Source organism: Gigantopelta aegis, chromosome 3, assembly GCF_016097555.1.
Source record: "Gigantopelta aegis isolate Gae_Host chromosome 3, Gae_host_genome, whole genome shotgun sequence".
Classification (NCBI taxonomy): Eukaryota; Metazoa; Mollusca; class Gastropoda; order Neomphalida; family Peltospiridae; genus Gigantopelta; species Gigantopelta aegis.
The window spans coordinates 61,227,140-61,245,099 of NC_054701.1; the positions used below are offsets into that span (position 1 = coordinate 61,227,140).

Consider the following 17,960-nt stretch of genomic DNA (forward strand, 5'->3'; position numbering starts at 1 on the left):
TTGGAGGATACTGAAATTTAAAAGTTGAAAATTTTAATTTTAATTTTAATAAATTCAAAAAAATGTTTTTTAATTTAATAAAATATTTAGAAAATAAATAAATTAGTTTTCATATTCCTTGTGGTATGCACAATCAGTCTGTGTAATTTCACCTCTCTGGTTATAATACTTTCATCAGAATCAAGCATTTAACCGGTGTAATGTGTGAACTATATCAGGCCTCAGACCACAATTAATTTCGCTATATGTTTCTATATAGCCTTAGTGGCTATAACATTTTTATTAATATCAGCAGGCCCGTGAAGTTTTGTATGTACCTTTGCCTGCATGGGGGACACATACCCTGAAAAGGACAACCCCTGTTGTCCAGCTCTTTCTCCCAGCATATTGGTTTAAACAGACACACCCTCTAAACCAGGCCGGAGTACACCCATTTTACACAAAAAGCACTACTTTTGCATGGGCCGGAATTACCACAAACAAGTCTTCAATGTCAACAAGTTACACATGTTTACAAACTACATGCTATCCCCTGTCACTTCAGTCAAACAGTTGCCACTTCATAGCTGTCTGCCATGAAATAATCACAGTCAAACAGCAGACTACTTGCGCGGTGAAACTTCCGGATTTTGGACAACCAAATGGGAAGATAACTGTAATCTGAGGCCAACTGTGACCATAGGCGTAACCACACCTGACTTAGTTTACTATATTTAAGTTAACCTAGATTTGACTCATTCTAAACAACATATAGCGACGCGCTGGTGTCTGCTTCCTTCCCTACGTGCACAGCTATATAATATCACAAAGGTTTAACGCCGGCCGGGTAAGTAATATTATGTCTAGATCATTTTAAGTTGTTCTGGGTGGTGTTTCTTAAGTATTATTAAAATAATTATCTACTCTACTTATGCTATATGGGTTAGGGAGCAAGATTATTCTAAAAATGAAAATAAAACCAACAAAAACTATCCAGCAAAGATGGCTGCCAATGAAAAGAAATAAAGGGGGATGGAATCCTGTTTCGTTTTCTGTTCAGTCAGGTCAAATATGAGACGTATGTTTTGGAAAGATGCATGCATACCCGGACTATACAGACAGTTTAATAAATGAAAAACGCGTAATTTTAGAATTAATACAACAAACAAACAACAACAAAAAGCCATGATTTTTCCTGCTAACTTGGGGTAGCCTTCTTGTTTCTTTTTGATTGACACCCCGCCTACTCCAGCTTGAAATGAAGTCAACTCCTGTATACTCCCCCTGCATGCTTATGGAAAATTTAGTCGTACACAGAAGAGAGTAGCAGAACAAGGTTGAAAAGCTTTATTTTTAGTACTGAAAGTGTGTAATAATAATTATTTTAATATTGAAACAATGCTATCTGTGTTTTCACATCTATGTTAATAGTATTCTTAGTTACAGATGTGGGGTTTTCATCCTGGCCAAGACATTGAAAAAATGCATGTAAAGTTCTGTAAAAGACTATTACGGGTACACAAAAGAACTTGTAATGATTTCGTTTATAGTGAATTAGGACAATTCCCAATGCAAATTATAAGAAAATTACGGAGTTTTAAATATTGGATAAATCTGCGTAACACAAATAACAGTATATTAAGAGATATATATGAGGAAATAGTTCAGTATAAAAATTAATGAAGGTCAAACAGGAACTAAACGAACTAGGTTTAAATTATATATGGAACTTAACACATGTTGATAACAATGTTTACAATGTAATTAGAGAAAGGATAACGGACATATTCAAGCAACAATGTTACAGTAGAATAATGATAACTCCAAAGGGAAGTCTATACAAACACTTGTTATATAATTTCATATTACAAGATTATCTTAAAAAACCGTTGGACGTTCGCCATTTAAAATAAATAACTAAATTCAGAATATGTGCACATAAATTAAATATAGAATTTGGCAGGTATAGAAATATTGAAAGATCAGAGAGAAAATGTACACTATGTGACAAAACTGAAATAGAAGACGAATATCCTCCAGTGCCCACGATATAATGATTTAAGAATGCAATTTATTAAAACATATTACCATACACGTCCAAGCGTTTTTAAACTTACCCCGCTATTAGCGTCTGACAATGCTAAAGAACTTAATAATCTCGGAAAATATTTATTTAGAGCAAATGCCGTTAGAGATCAGCTATTGGAGCAAACTGGTTAATATTAACATTACTTCTATTAATTCAGTATAGTACTATTCGATTACAGATATATTAAACCAATAATACATTTATCTCTCAGTATACTTAATAATGACTTATATGTATTAAATAATATAAGTCAATGGAACCTTAATTTATTAATTATTAATTATTATTATTATTATTATTATTAGTATTAATATTATTGTTGACTAAATCACTCTCCACCATAATCCTGTACATATCCTGTATATATTTATTATTTTGTTGTACACTGTATTATGCTGATAAGTTGTAAAAACTTAAAGCAATAAAGAACTTGAACTTGCATAGAGTAAATAAACGTATTAATTTAAGGCAAGTCGCTTGAGAATCCACTTTGATTAGCCTAATTTGTAAAATGATCAGTTAATTAAAAAAAAATTAAAGTTAGTTTTGTTTAACGACACAACTAGAGCACATTGATTTATTAATCATTGGCTATTGGATGTCAAACATTTGGTAATTTTGACTTGTAGTCGTGGTGCATTGGCTGGATCGGGAGATGGATATAATTTAATAAAGTATAAGAGTGGCGTCGGAAGGTGCCAAAAAGTGTTTGGGGGGGGGGGGGGGCACACTTTTATATTTACACACGTTTACTCTATTATAAAGCAAATATAATGCAAAAGATCTGAAAAGTGGGGGCATATGCCCCCTTGCCCCCCACCCCCCACCCCCTCCGCTTCCTACACGAATGTATAATTTGTATATAACCAAACATATTTCAATATGTATTAAAGTCGCACGCCCTAGTTTCAGCCCGCGAAAATTAATTCTAATTTTGGTTAATCTACAAAACTGTAACACACTATAAAAACTGTAACACGTTTTTATAAAATAGAGTGAAAAAGCAGGTTTTATATCGATAAATACCATGGGAATCCCCGTGACCCAATAATTTGAAATAATTTTGAAAGTTAGTATTCTGATGTCACCTGTAGATGTCGCTCGAAACACAGAAATGCCTATGTCACGATAGCCCGAGTACTCTGACTGTAAGAGAGCTAGACGGACATTTGGACATAAACACGCTCTCATTACAGTCAGAGACCAACCTATGTCTTTTTTTGGCAATTCCTGACTACCAAACGGTAGGCAACGAGTCCCGCTCTAATACCACAACAATCCTATCTTTGACGTCAAATACCTTTACATCAATCATTTTCGAGTTAAGTGATACAAAAAAATCCACATATTAATCATTAATACACATACTACAGAAAGAAACCCGACAGCACCCACATTCAGCTACGCTTCGTGACACTCCGTCGCAACAATTACAAAGCTCGGCGATCTATTTCGAGACTGGGCGATTCCGCCTTGTGCAGCAGTTAAGGGGTCGTCTCATAAGAGGAGGCAGTACGTAGCACATACTTTTGCCGTATCCTGTCGATAACACCCCAAATGTATCCTTCAAATTCAAAATGGAATCAATGATGTGTAATTGTTTTGGTTTAATGACGTAATGAAATCCAAATTCATCCAAAACGGCATTAGCCAACTCTTCCATGTTGTAACTTCGCTTGATATGAGACGGCCCCTGTAACTGCTGCACAAGGCGGAATCGCCCAGTGCGCGATCACGTGGTCTACGTCTCGAAATAGATCGCCGAGCTTTGCAATTGTTGCGACGGAGTGTCACGAAGCGTAGCTGAATGTGGGTGCTGTCGGGTTTCTTTCTGTAGTAAGTGTATTAGTGATTAATATGTGGATTTTTTTGTATCACTTAACTCGAAAATGATTGATGTAAAGGTATTTGACGTCAAACATAGGATTGTTGTGGTATTAGAGCGGGACTCGTTGCCTACCGTTTGGTAGTCAGGAATTGCCAAAAAAAGACATAGGTTGGTCTCTGACTGTAATGAGAGCGTGTTTATGTCCAAATGTCCGTCTAGCTCTCTTACAGTCAGAGTACTCGGGCTAATGTCACGACAAATTTCCCAGAGTGCACACATCACAAATGAACGACAAGCAAACGACAACAAAATCGGATGTTGATTGCGCGAACCGTGCACGAGAAAACAAACCGAACCAAAATGATAATGGTCACGTGGTATACCAACGTTTGTGACGTTGAAACGGGAAGATCCTCTCTAAAAATAGATTAGACCTTGTGTGCTCAACGGTTTTTTCTCAGACGCGTTTTTAAGAAATACGAAAAATGCATTTTGTGGTATTACAAACACCAGGATTACCAGAATTACCAAAAAACACTTAAGGTGAATGGAAATGTATATTCTAAATAATAAAATGTAAGTAAAGTGTAATTTTATTTGCTAGAAAATGGGTTTAATAGCGAAAAACAACGGCGTAATGGTTAACAACTTGTACGTTCGAGCAACAATTACCACCCGTGATCGACAATCGACAATAATAATATCGGTTGCTAATGCCCATTAGCATTTTAGAGGTTATAGGTTATCTGTTGGAAAACGTTTTAATTTCCTTGAGCAATATACATATAGTGACACGGTAAAACAGAAAGGCCTCAAAACTGTCCATTTCGTGAGGGGCGAGAATGATCTCTTCCCCCTCCCACAGAATAGACAGTTTGAGGCTTTTTTCCTACTTGAAATATAGCAGTACTGCAATACGTGCATCTGTCCATTAAGTAAACAATAGATGTTCACTATTTTCCCTATACGTGTCTATTCTTAAAATAGTGGACAGTTAAGGGTAAGCTGGAGTCATTTACACACCAATAGCCCAGATAAAAAAAGAAAGAAATGTTTTATTTAACCACGACGCCACCGAGGCCGGTTTAGCCCAGATAACGTACACTAATAACAAAAGATGACGTGAGAGCTGTGTTTTAAATGCTGATAACACATTTTCTCCATACCATTAAACAAAGACTAATATTAGAACATGTCATAGCACATCAGATTGATAAAAACAAAATGGCCAGGCAGCGGTAATTTAATTACCTAAGACACACCTGCCAAACAGAAATCGCAGGTGAAGGCATCGCCTAAAAGAAAACACAAGTTAATTAAGCAACAGACATTTTATTATTTCAGTGTGTAGGTTTCTGAACTAAAAACCACTGCTTCATGGACTAAAGATGATCCATCGTTGGACAGTTATTTCATTTTGTTTTGTAGCCAGTTTGACATTGGTGGTTTATTTTGTATAGGAAAATAATGTATACTTATTTCTGGCTTACTGGGATGCATATTATTACAGAACATTGCGTCACATGTCTGATTTAATAATTCTGCAAAAATCAACAGACTTGTCTGGAACGGGAACTCTATTTACGTGCCCCCATCCAATAAAGGTTCAGGCACACCCATCCCAGACTTAACCTCTGACTAATTCCGGGACAGGAGGGAAGAGGTAAGTTTTAGGTGGTCGGAATTTGAAGGAAAAAAATGAGTCCAAGTTGAAAATTACACGTCTGACCAAAACTGGTTGTCGGGTTTGTCAACGGTGACGGCGTGAGCGGGTCGTATACAAAGAACCCGTTTAATTTTCAGAGTTCGTTTGTAAAAATGGTGGCGTTGTATTTGGACGGCGTCAGTGTTCCCGGTCGACCAGTCGAAGCAGACGACGTGAGTGCCTACGTGAATTTGTTCGAGGGAGTCAGCAGATAGGGTCAAGACACTGGAAACTACATCGAAAGAACTGAATTTGAGCTTGGAAATGGTCTGTTTGTGTTCAGTCTCGAACCCGTTTTCGTGGACTCTGATTATTTATGTTTGCTTAAGAGTGGTAATTTACGGTTAGAAGTACAGTTTAAATCAGCTTTGACAAAAACTGTCAGTTGTATAGTGTATGGTGAATTTCCTAGCCTGATTGAAATCGACCAGACCCGAAACGTGTATGTCAAATAAAGAATATCATGAATGGAAAGCAGATTAAGTGTGCGATTGACTGTGACCCAGATTTAGGTTCACGCATTGCAGGTGTTTACTCGAGCGACACACTACCACGCACGAAACGGTTAAATCCCTGGGGCTGTATCGTGAACACAGACCCATCTCACCTACCTGGTCATCACTGGGTGGCGTTCTATTTTGATAATAATAATAAAGCAGAGTTTTTCGATAGTTTTGGTAAACCACCCAAAGATTACAATCCAATGTTTGTAGATTTTTTAAAGAGACATTCTTCATCTTACGTGTACAATAACAAATCCGTTCAAACCGTGAACGCTAAAACATGTGGATTCTATTGTTTGTATTACTTGTTACAAAAGTGTAAAACTGACCTGATGATGAGCTATATTGTGAATCAGTTTAGTAAAGATACATTACAGAATGGTGTATTCGTTTATAACTTTATATGTAAATATTTTAGATATTGTAGCCCGCCTTGTATTTCCTGCACATACTAATATGTTAAATATTGTACACAATCATGTATCCACTTTATGTGTTGTTATACAAACGTTTTGAAATAAATAGATTGTGTCACAAAACGCTGGTTTGTTATATTTTTAAACATTAGTCTTATACTAGTTTACTAGATAGCAGTATAATTGTGTACCCACAGGTAATTCTGGTTATATCTCTTTATATATCTAACAAAACACTGTAAGAAATATTTTAATTTTTTTATTTGCATGAACTAGGGTGTTTCCTGGTACATATTCAGAGTAGGTATTCCAAATATAAAATCACGGCAGTAGATAATCATGGGTGGATATGGCAAAGTAATGCACCATAGTGAAAAGTAGACAATTCTGGCAACTGTGAATTGGTAAAATATTTGTTTAAAACGTTAACAAATTTAATTTAAATTGAAAAATAATTGTTAAAACATGACCAAATTTTATTTAAATTGAAAAATAATTTTTGAAACATTAACAAATTTTGTTTAAATTCATAAATAATTTTTAAAACATTAACAAATTTATTTAAATTGGTAAATACCTTTTAAAAATGTTATTTAAAATTGTTTTTTAAAAATAGTGAAAAAGGTTTATGTAATTTTAATTTAAATATCATTTGGCAAAATGGTTTTCTCACCCAGAGCTGACCCTGTAACTCCTACCTTTATAATACATATTACTTATACACTGCAAGCTTAATTTAATTCGTTACTTCTTTATTGTCATTATTTGTGATATAACTAGAGTGTAATCCGATATAATAATAAACAGATAATACAGTATGTATTCCAAATTAAAACAACAGTAGGTAATCCAAATTGAAATAACAGTATATAATACAAATTGAAACAACAGTATATAATCCAAAGTGAAACAACAGTAGGTAATCCAAATTGAAACAACATTAGGTAAGCCCGTATAAAATCCAAATAAAGCACAGTAGGTGATTCAAATAATTTTCTTGAAAGGATATCTAAAAGACAATCTAATGTTAAAATTAAGAATGGCAAATACTAGTTTATCCTTATTTGTTTAAGATACTGAAAATTATATACTATGCTGTGAAAATACTTGCGTTCCCCAGTTTTGTTGGAAACGGTTAACAATAACTATCAACTTCAAAATTATTGACAGGTTACTATTGACCAATGAGATTTAACTTTGAACCGGTACCCACGAGTTACTGACTTGACATTTTTTTGCCGTTCTGTGGACTATTAACATACATTTAAAAATTGCTATGTCATGGTTAAGTTTCTATTCACTATAGAAATCACAGCAGATATCTGAATCTCAAATATATTTTTTTAAATTTCAGTGATGGGATTATATTTCTTTGTCAAAGTACTTTTGGATTAAACGCTTACTTTCCAAATATAAAACACATTCTGAATTTTCAACCATGCGAGACTATTTTATTATACCATAGAAACTCCAGATTTCGTGGAGTCTGTGAGAGATGGTTTACCTATAGAAATAACAGGTGTCATCTATGACCTTAAGTAATATAATTTCAATCAGGAGAGTATGTTTCTTTTGCAAGTACGTACTGACCACAGTACTAATACTTCAAACATAAAACCTATTCTGTTGAGTGTGTCAAGTGAGACTCTTTGCTACATTTATATACAAACAGTACTTTGTTCGCAATTTACTGTGTCTTACTTTTAAAGGATGAAATACTTGTGGTAACCTAGAAACTCAGAATGCGTTGACACTAGCTTACTTTAAAGAATATTTTAACTTATAGATATTAGTGATTTTTATATATTAATACAAAGTACATTAAAGTGTACTAGGAATGGTTGCCTATATAAAACAAATTAATGACTAAATTATAGTCTTTTGACACATTAAAGACCATAACTCGCAATACATTTCTGAACAGAGCAAAATACTTTTAAATGAATGCAGTGGAGGGTCAAAAAAAAAAAAAAAATCCTCGAGGGCAATAATACATTGTCCAAATCTGTGTAGCGTTTGGTAAGAGAAAACTGTTGTATCATTAAGTTTGTCACATTGGACACGGAATTTTTAGGTCATACTTAACACTAAAACGTATTCAATTTAGTCTACCGTGCGTGGCTATTTGCTATATTTCTGTTCGACTGATGTTTTATACTCTAAAGAAAAATGAAAATACATTTAGAAAGTGTTAACCTAGAAACGTAAAGTACATTTCCCTAGAGAGTGGGTAGTTTCTGTTCTGATTACAATTTTTATTTACAGAGAAATCGGAGTTACTAAGAACGTCTGTATCACATAACGTGTAGAGAATACTAAAATAATAATAATTATTATTATTATTTAAAAAAAAAATGAAAATCATGGTACTTGAAAATATAACCCTGAACTTTCTTTTTTTTTTAAACGGGAGGGGACCCTCGCAATTGGTTGAACGTTTGCTGTAGGTGTACTCAGGTTTAAGAATCTGCATTCGATAACAGAATTCACAAAAAAATGCATTTAAGTAGTACGTATTATTTATTGCAGAGCATTTGTAAAAACAGCACAAAAGACATGTTACATTTGATCATGTACATCAACAAACGTTCATATTGTGTTAGTATTTTGGAAGTAATTTCTTCCCAGGTGGTCCAAGGTCTGCCCGTCTTTTCACAAACAAAACGACTGGTTTCTTCTGTTCACTTTTCATCGTGATCGGATGTGATTTGATTATGCGAATCAGGTTTGATCGCTTCCTCTTCACAGCCATACTGATAAGTTTAGAGGTTTTAACGTCCGGTCTGATCTATGCTCAATGCAAATGTGAACATAAAAATGTATTGCTTAAACTTAAGTATTCTATTCCTGCTCACTCGTTTCAGAAACATCTGAATGATCAGATTCCGATTCACTTTCTTCCGTCAGGTCTACATACGGTATTATTTCTTTCATGATGGGCTTCAGCAGTAGCTTGATTTTGTCCTTTATTAGCATTTGATCTGTGTGAGGGTCAGTTTTGTTTAAACTATCCAATATAGATCGAAATAAAGGTGCTTCTGAAAAATACTTTGTAAATTCAATAACAATACTTAGTGTTTTGAGCAATTCGTTTTCCCACAGTCGCTGCAGTTTTCTGTCTATCCACTCTTGTGTCTTCCCTTGTTGTAGATATTACTTACGTCTGCTTTTCATGTCTTCTATATGCATGGTCCGAACACGACCCCATACTCGCTGTAAGCCAACATTCTGCCATTCTACAGTCAGTTCTTGTTCTCTTTTATCATACATGCGCTTTTCTCCTCCTTTCTGCGTGTCAAAAATGTCATGATTGTAGGCATCTTCTTCATCAATCTTAGCGCGTTTTCTGGAGGGCATAAATCCGTTCTCTGGGCACCATGTTTTAATATGGCGTTGTAGATCCGTCATATTGCCAAATAAAACGCCGCAGTCGATACAAGCAGTAGCCATAACAAAGGGATCTGCTTCGTCACTGGATTCGCTCTCGTCTTCGGCTGTATATTCCACTTCCAAATTGTTTTTGGTTTCAGAATCCACAGGATCAACAGTGTCCACGGGTCGGGTGTCTGAATGTATCTGACAATCGGGCGGCGACGACACGTTATTTAAAGCATTATTTTTATAACTATTTTCATGGTGTGTAGGTGGAGTGGGCTGCCTTCGTTGTATTTCTGATGGGCAATCTAAAACATTGGGTTTAAGTCTCTCATTCTCGTGAGTTGATGGTCGCAAGTCTATAGTAAGATTCCCATAAGGTCTCTGAACAGCAGTCTCATAAACCGACATAAAACGATCACTGTTATTTGGATAGATTCTTCTCGCAAACAAGTTTACTTGATGTCTATCAATGGGCGAATTAAACAAGGTCACGTAGTGAGAGTTGAGAGCAATATCACGTGACTCCTTGCCTCTTGGAAACAGGTTTTGTAACAGCAGGAAGTTAGCTACATTCTTGTGATGCGAAGTTCTTGTAAATAACTGAGAAATACGTTTATCATCTTTGGCCTCGGTCATGTGATCATCCAGAATTAAAACATTGTTGTTGCGTGCATCAAAGAAGTTGTCGTCCTGTAGGTTGTAGGGGATACCTTTCACAAACTGGACTTGGGGCATTGTTTCACGAATAGCATCGTAAAGTGGCTGCCACTCAGTGTAACACCAAATGATGTTGTTAGGTTTAGGTTTGATGAGTCCTTTCTGGAGTATTTGGTACATAAACATAGTTTTCCCACATCCACTCGGACCCACTAAAACAGCATTAGATGGTATAGTAAATTTGAAAGGCTCTCCGTATTGTTCAGCTTGTAATCCCAAGGTTGCTGATTGTATCACTGGCCTTTGAGGAAGGGGAGGAGGAGGAGGAGTATATGGGGAGAATTGAGGAGGAGGAGGAGGAGGAGGAGGAGGAGGGAGGGTGTTTGGTCGATGCATCCGGTGCCTTTGCATATTGTTATATCTGGAAAAAGTGTCCCCACACTCAGGGCATGATGTTGACCCCATCATGGATTTTATTCAGGTGACGTTTCTATCAACGCCTTGGCCTGTTTCAGTGATGCTTGAATCAATACAACCGTCTTCGTTTTATAGTTCCATCCTTAAGAAGGGAAAAATAACTCACAGTTTCGTTAATCAAGTCTGTCATAATTTACAACGTACGCAGATCGACTTACTATAAAATAGTACGGTCCTCCCCAACAATCTGGAATGTCAACACCACGAGCTATAACACGTTTGAGTGAGTCGACAGCTTCAGACTTGCTTTTATACCACTGGGAATCCTTCGATATCACTCTCTCTGGTTCACGTCGTGGGTGTGCCACAATGATCCACGAATACTGTTTGCTCATCTCGAATGCATTTACTCAAATGAAGATTACTATATGCAAGAGGAAGCTTTATACTAGCTGCTGGGTGGAATAAAACCGACACGGTAGGCTACATTCAAACGCGTTCGTTGAACTGCGCGATTGCGATTGGCTAAAACGACTGGAACCGGTTTCGAGCGGTTTTCGTCAACAAAAGACGTGTTGCAACACGTTTATAAATAAATCCAGCGAAAAACCCACTTCGATGACGTCACAGCGCACTTTCGGAGCGACCCCATCGCACTCGTCACAACGACGTTTAAAAATACCTGTTAAAACCCTCTTTCAATAGAAGGCGTTGTTTTCCCGCCAAAAGATATCCTTCCAGCCAAAATTTGAAAAATTGCCAGTCATCCTCTCAACACAATAGGTGCACTTCTTTTGTTCAAAAATCCACTATACGCTCCACTGAACCGGAAAACCCCATTATCCGCTCCACTGAACCGGAAAAACCAATTATATGCTCCACTGAACCGGAAAAACCAATTATATGCTCCACTGAACCGGAAAAACCAATTATACGCTCCACTGAACCGGAAAACCCCATTATCCGCTCCACTGAACAGGAAAAAACAATTATACGCTCCACTGAACCGGAAAGACAATAGGTGCACACCCATTGTTGCGGATTGGGGACCCATTGTTCCGGAGGTGCATATCCATTGTATTGGAGGCGACTCCATTGTATTTCCATTGTTGTCCCCGCTACGTACAAAATATACTACTCAAGTATACTGAGTAGACATAACTAACACTATACTGTACTTTGTTTGTTCTAAATAAGTCGTGACAAGTCGTGCAAGAGTTTCACTAAAAAGATAGAAAAGTATGCACAAGTTCAAAATATGGAATAGCATCAGCCATAATTTTGGTCAGTGATGCATCATAATTAAATATAGCCTCCAAATGTCTACCATAAACCTTTTTGAATACCCTCAGAGTTTCCTGGACATCATAACCCTAATGGACCAACTTCTGTGCCAGAATGATATGGCGTTTTCATATCTGCAGACAATGAACATGTTCTAAGGTATCTTAGAAGTTGTGATATGTAAGCACCAAAAGCTGGAGCAGAAGGTACATTACTCGGCATAAAGGGAAAATTGACTATTGGAAAGTTGAAATTATCCCTTTTGTTATACAGCTTAGTTTGGAGACCAGTGCCGCTCAATCTAATTAAAATTAGCTCCACTGGTTAAAGGCGCTCTGTCACGGATGGTTGACCTACTTAATGACCTAACAAAGTATTATCTTAAAATATATACATTTGATTTGTCGCTAAAAGTATTTTATTTAACCATCTACATAACTACCATAACCCACTAATTACTGATATTTAGTTAAAATAATTGAATTATGTCCACGGTCCATAATTCTAGAAACAAACAATGGCTATTTGGAGCGAAGAGGTGTGACGTATTATTTTTGTAGTCACGTGATGGGCAACCCCCGAATAACTGTAATGTCAAAACAATTTGCCAAGCTGGTGTAACGAGAACGCTTGACCGTCCTATGCAACGTAGGGTAAATCGAAGGAAAAACAATGAAAAACAATGAAAATAAGTTATAAAAAGATATATAAACATGTACTGAATGATAATAAGTTTATACATTACTTTATTTTAGCAACAGAAGCATTTTAAACGGCGACGATTCGACTAGTTAGGCCTTTGCATGTACAGATAAATTTATCGTTTGTTGTTCGCGGAAAAATCTAAACACCTAAACACCGCATTCATTTTTCAGTTTGTCAAATTTATTATTATATAACATATGCCATAACCCCATGGGTAATTACAAATGGCTTGGAATAGGAATTACTACATTTTTAAAGAATACTGTGAACTAGACGGTGTTTATATACGAAGTGGCTATACATAGGACGGCCGTGTATATGGCCTCCGCTAACGAGGGCTGCCTATAAACAGCACAAATGTATATAGGCGCTAACTTATTAATATGTATTTGATTGCCGAAACACTTGGAACAAGAGGAATACATACTAAGTACAAACAGGGTAATGGGGGTTGAATATGAATCTATCGGACCCTTTTGTGTACGTTTTCCATAGACACCTACCCTGTGTTTCTACCCAACTAACGATCGTTCAATTTTTGTGGAACGTAATTGGTCTGATTGGTAGCGTTCCGGCCCTACAATTGCGGGCGATTGGGTGCCACAGGTTCGGGTCTCGGTAACGGCATGAGGAAATTTGTGAAGGCAATAAAGGATTTTAATATCCCCTGTGCCAGTGCGTCATTGAATATATGTATGTTTAAGTCAAAACCCGACATACATACAATAGAGATATTCAAAATATAAAAATACATATATAGCCAGTGCCAGGTCTGTCCACATCTGCATGTAAGTCAAACGTTGCCAAGCCATGGGGCCTTAGAACCGCGTGGTTGTTGGACCGTGTCACGGGGATCCTATAATACCCGTAACCGAATAAAACACGATTATTCAAATATCTCTCCTAACTGTATATCTATTAGATCTCTCTGTAACGGGCAGTTATACCCGCGTGGCTCGTCTAGATATGATCAGAGATAAGATCTTATATAAAGTATATATTATTATAGCACGTTTAGTTCACTAAAAAACACAACAAAACACAATACTCTTTGGAATCTGTATTAATACTACGCTGACAAATGTACTGCCGCAGTAGTTAATTAACAACAACAAATAATAACAACCCAGAACTGATCACTTAATTAGTTATTCACTAGGTGTCTAGTTTACACAATATGCTAATCACTTCACCGTGACACAACACCCACACGTGTGATAATTGAGAAACGCTTCCAGGGGATCTTAATTAATAAAGGAATTACAACTCTATTCCTAACTGATTAATTTTTAATTAACCCTTACTACTCATTCAGTAACGTGTGATAATTGAGAAACGCTGCAAGGGGAACTTAATTAATAAAGGAATTACAACTCTATTCCTAACTGGTTAATTTTTAATTAACCCTTAACTACTCATTCAGTAACCTTGTAATACAGACTTAATACTGGTACCTATCACAATAAGGACAATAACCTACAGTTTACCTAGGTCCTCTAGGATGACTGGCTAAGCTTTAATAATTATTTAGAACAGTGAGCCTACAGTTTACTGCGTCAGATTACTGGCAGCACCGTCTAAATAATATTGGTATAATACAGTATTAAAATATTTAAAGTCACATCAATCACATCAAGGTTATACACAGAGCAGAAATAATATATAATTACCACGTCCGGACTGAACTTATATACTTCGTTCAGTGGACGACGTCCGTTTCCCCTGCAGCCTTCCTATGTTTCTCCCCGATATATCTAGAACCCTAGCTATTTATCATACAAGCTGAATATCGCCGGGGGGGGGGGGGGGGGGGGGGGCACAACGCGGTCCTTCCCCTATCAAGTTATATTTCCACAGCGACCAAGCCGGCATATTTTTCTTAGAAGCCAAGACTTGCTGACGCCTAGTCCGCCAGCAATACCCCGATCGTACCGAACTAGCGGGGGTATTACGTAACTACTGGCCACATGACCTCCGCACCTGGGCTGGGTGTGTATTAGGCACAGCTCGACCACGGTCGCGCGGAGGTATTACGTAACAAAGTGCCCACCTGGGCTTAAGTGCATATTGAGACTGCACACGGCCCTCTAAAACAATTAATATCGCCACAGGCGAAAACAAAATTAAGAGCATGTGCCGTCACACACCCCCACCTCAAAAAGGATATTTCCTCTACTCTAGGAATAGGGAAATATACTACATTAAAACAAAAGGTGCGTTAACCGACGCATCCGGGCATTTATAACACATAGTAATAAGGTGACTACCAGTAATCACACTGAGTCTCTGAGTCCCTGGTATACAAATAAAATATATAAAAACAAAACAGAAATCAAGAATGTCAACACATTATCATAACGTTCAACTTCGGGACAGGGCATCAGCGATTACATTGGATGCGCCCTTGATATGCTCAGTGGTAATTGGGAATTCCTGCAGAAGCAGACTCCATCTCAAACTCTCTGGTTGGAGGCTTTCATTAGGATGGTCCAGTCCGTCTTCGTCTTCTTGGAACAGCACAGCTCCAGCTCCCACGTCACTGGCATCCACAGCCAGCTTGAAAGGCATTCGGTAGTCTGGTGCTGCCATCACGGGAGACGAGGAGAGCATCTGCTTAAGACGGTTGAATGATTTCTCGCATTCATCTGACCACTGGAACTTCGTTTCCTTCTTGTTCAGTGTCGCACGTTTTCCAGGTTTTCTCCGATAGGCATGCTGTCGAATCGGTGTAGCGTTGGGTTCCAAGCGCACATCCTGGCTTAAGGTGTTGGTAACCGTTGGAAAGTCCTGACAATTGGAAACATTGTCAACTTTGCTCGCTGGGGGATCAAGTCTGCTAGAATCTGGCTGTTGGTTAATTTTCTCTCTGCAGTCTTGACGTCATCACAGGAAATTGAGTGACTCTCAATTTGGACCGGTAACTCTGGAACTATCGGCAGTCTGTCAAAATAACCTTTTAGCAAATTGATGTGACAATACCTACTTTTCCTAACCCTATCAGGAGTGTTTATCACATACCCTGTCTCATTAACCCGTTTGTGCACAACATAGGGCCCGAAATACCTGTTCTGCAATGAACCCCGTTTAATGGGAAGGTACAGCAGCACCTTATCCCCTGGTTTAAATTCCCGACTCTTAGTCTTCGTATCAAACACTGATTTTATTTTGCTCTGAGCATGGCTCAGTTGCTTCCTAGCCTTTCTATCTCTAACTCTCTTATTCATTAATACTCCCTCGGTCAACAATGTAGTGCGAGCTGCTAACAATTTTGGATCAGCCCCCTGCTCTAGAATTAACTCTTGTTTATTACAAGGTAAGTCAAACACAACTGGTTCATTTACCCTTTGCGGGAGATCAACAGGTTCCACCACATTTAGTTCCTCAGTTGACGTATCTATCATTTTACTGATAACCTCATCCACTCCAATTTCATGGCTCACACACGTATCAGACAAATCACAAATATCCTCTGGGTCTCGTGTTACCCTTCTGGCCATTGCCCTAGTCATTACACACGCAGGATATCTAGTCTCATCACACTCACTCTCTTCTATTGGTAAACGGCTGTCTTTAATTAACAATTGGTCACATTTCGGCTGACAACACTGACTAGTCAAATCATTACCCAACAAAACTCCTATGTTTTCAACAAGCAAGTCCTTTACAACACCCATAATGACTGGTCCCGTCACAAACTTCGAACACAAGAAAACGTTATGTAACCGGACAACCATTTTTTCTCCAGTAACCGAGGTTAAAGCCAAACTACGTCCTGTATCTGAATTCTCTATACCAGCTAAACACTCCGACGTGATCAGTGACTGACTACACCCGGTATCTCGATAGATTGATATTGCCTTAGGACTCAATTCTTGTTTCACATCACAAACCATACCAGTGGACACATACGGGTTTACTTTCTCTGCCATGGGACTAACCATTAACTCTCTTACCGATCTAGCGGAGGTATTACGTAACTACTGGCCACATGGCCTCCACATCTGGGCTGGGTGTGTAGTAGGCACAGCTCGACCACGGTCGCGCGAAGGTATTACGTAACAAAGTGCCCACCTGGGCTTAAGTGCATATTGAGACTGCACACGGCCCTCTAAAACAATTAATATCGCCACAGGCGAAAACAAAATTAAGAGCATGTTCCGTCACAGACCGGTACGAATATGGTCGACTAACGATCGTTCTATTTTAGTGGAACGTAGTTGGTCTGATTGGTAACGTTCCGGCCCAACAATTGCGGGCGATTGGGTGCCACAGGTTCGGGTCTCGGTAACGGCATGCGGAAATTTGTGAAGGCAATAAAGGATTTTAATATCCCCTGTGCCAGTGCGTCATTGAATATTTGTATGTTTAAGTCAAAAGCCGACATACATACAATAGAGATATTCAAAATATAAAAATACATACACACACACATGCACACATACACATATACACACACAGACACACATCCACCCATGCATACACACATACATACATACATACATACATACATACATGCATACATACGTACAACATACGTATATGTACTGTTATTCGTTTATAGTTCTGCTTCAACACACTATTCAGCAGCTGGGACATTTTGGGCCGACGTGATACATAATGTTTAGAATTGTGACATCTTGGGCTGAACACCGGCCTAAGATATCATATTTGGGACATCTTGGGCAGTTGGGACATTTTGGGCTTCAACGGGTGTCTATAAATAGGTCATCCTTGTCCTTGGTTTTTGTACTGGACAGTTGTCCTCTTTTATTGTAAATATGAAATACAGAATTACTGCATACCGTGACCTACGAGTCAGTTTTGTTTTCTCTCTGTTTGCAGTACCTACTACGCCCAACACGTGTAAAAGAGACAGCGCATAAACACACACATAAAGAAACAATCAATTAACAATACCTTTGTTATGACTAACTGTATGGAAATCCGTTGCATGGAGGCCCCAAAACCGTTCTGTTACAGAGGCCTGTGTTATAAGAAA

The 17,960-nt window shown here is 37.8% G+C and overlaps 1 protein-coding gene across 1 annotated transcript in view; it reads left to right on the forward strand.

Annotated features, from left to right (window-relative positions):
• Positions 1–753: 753 nt before the first annotated feature.
• LOC121368381 overlaps positions 754–17,960 on the forward strand; it is a 48,401-nt gene continuing 31,194 nt past the window's right edge. The window contains exon 1 of the mRNA XM_041493076.1: positions 754–826. The gene's annotated coding sequence lies outside the window, so the exon portion shown is untranslated. The remainder of the gene's footprint in view (positions 827–17,960) is intronic.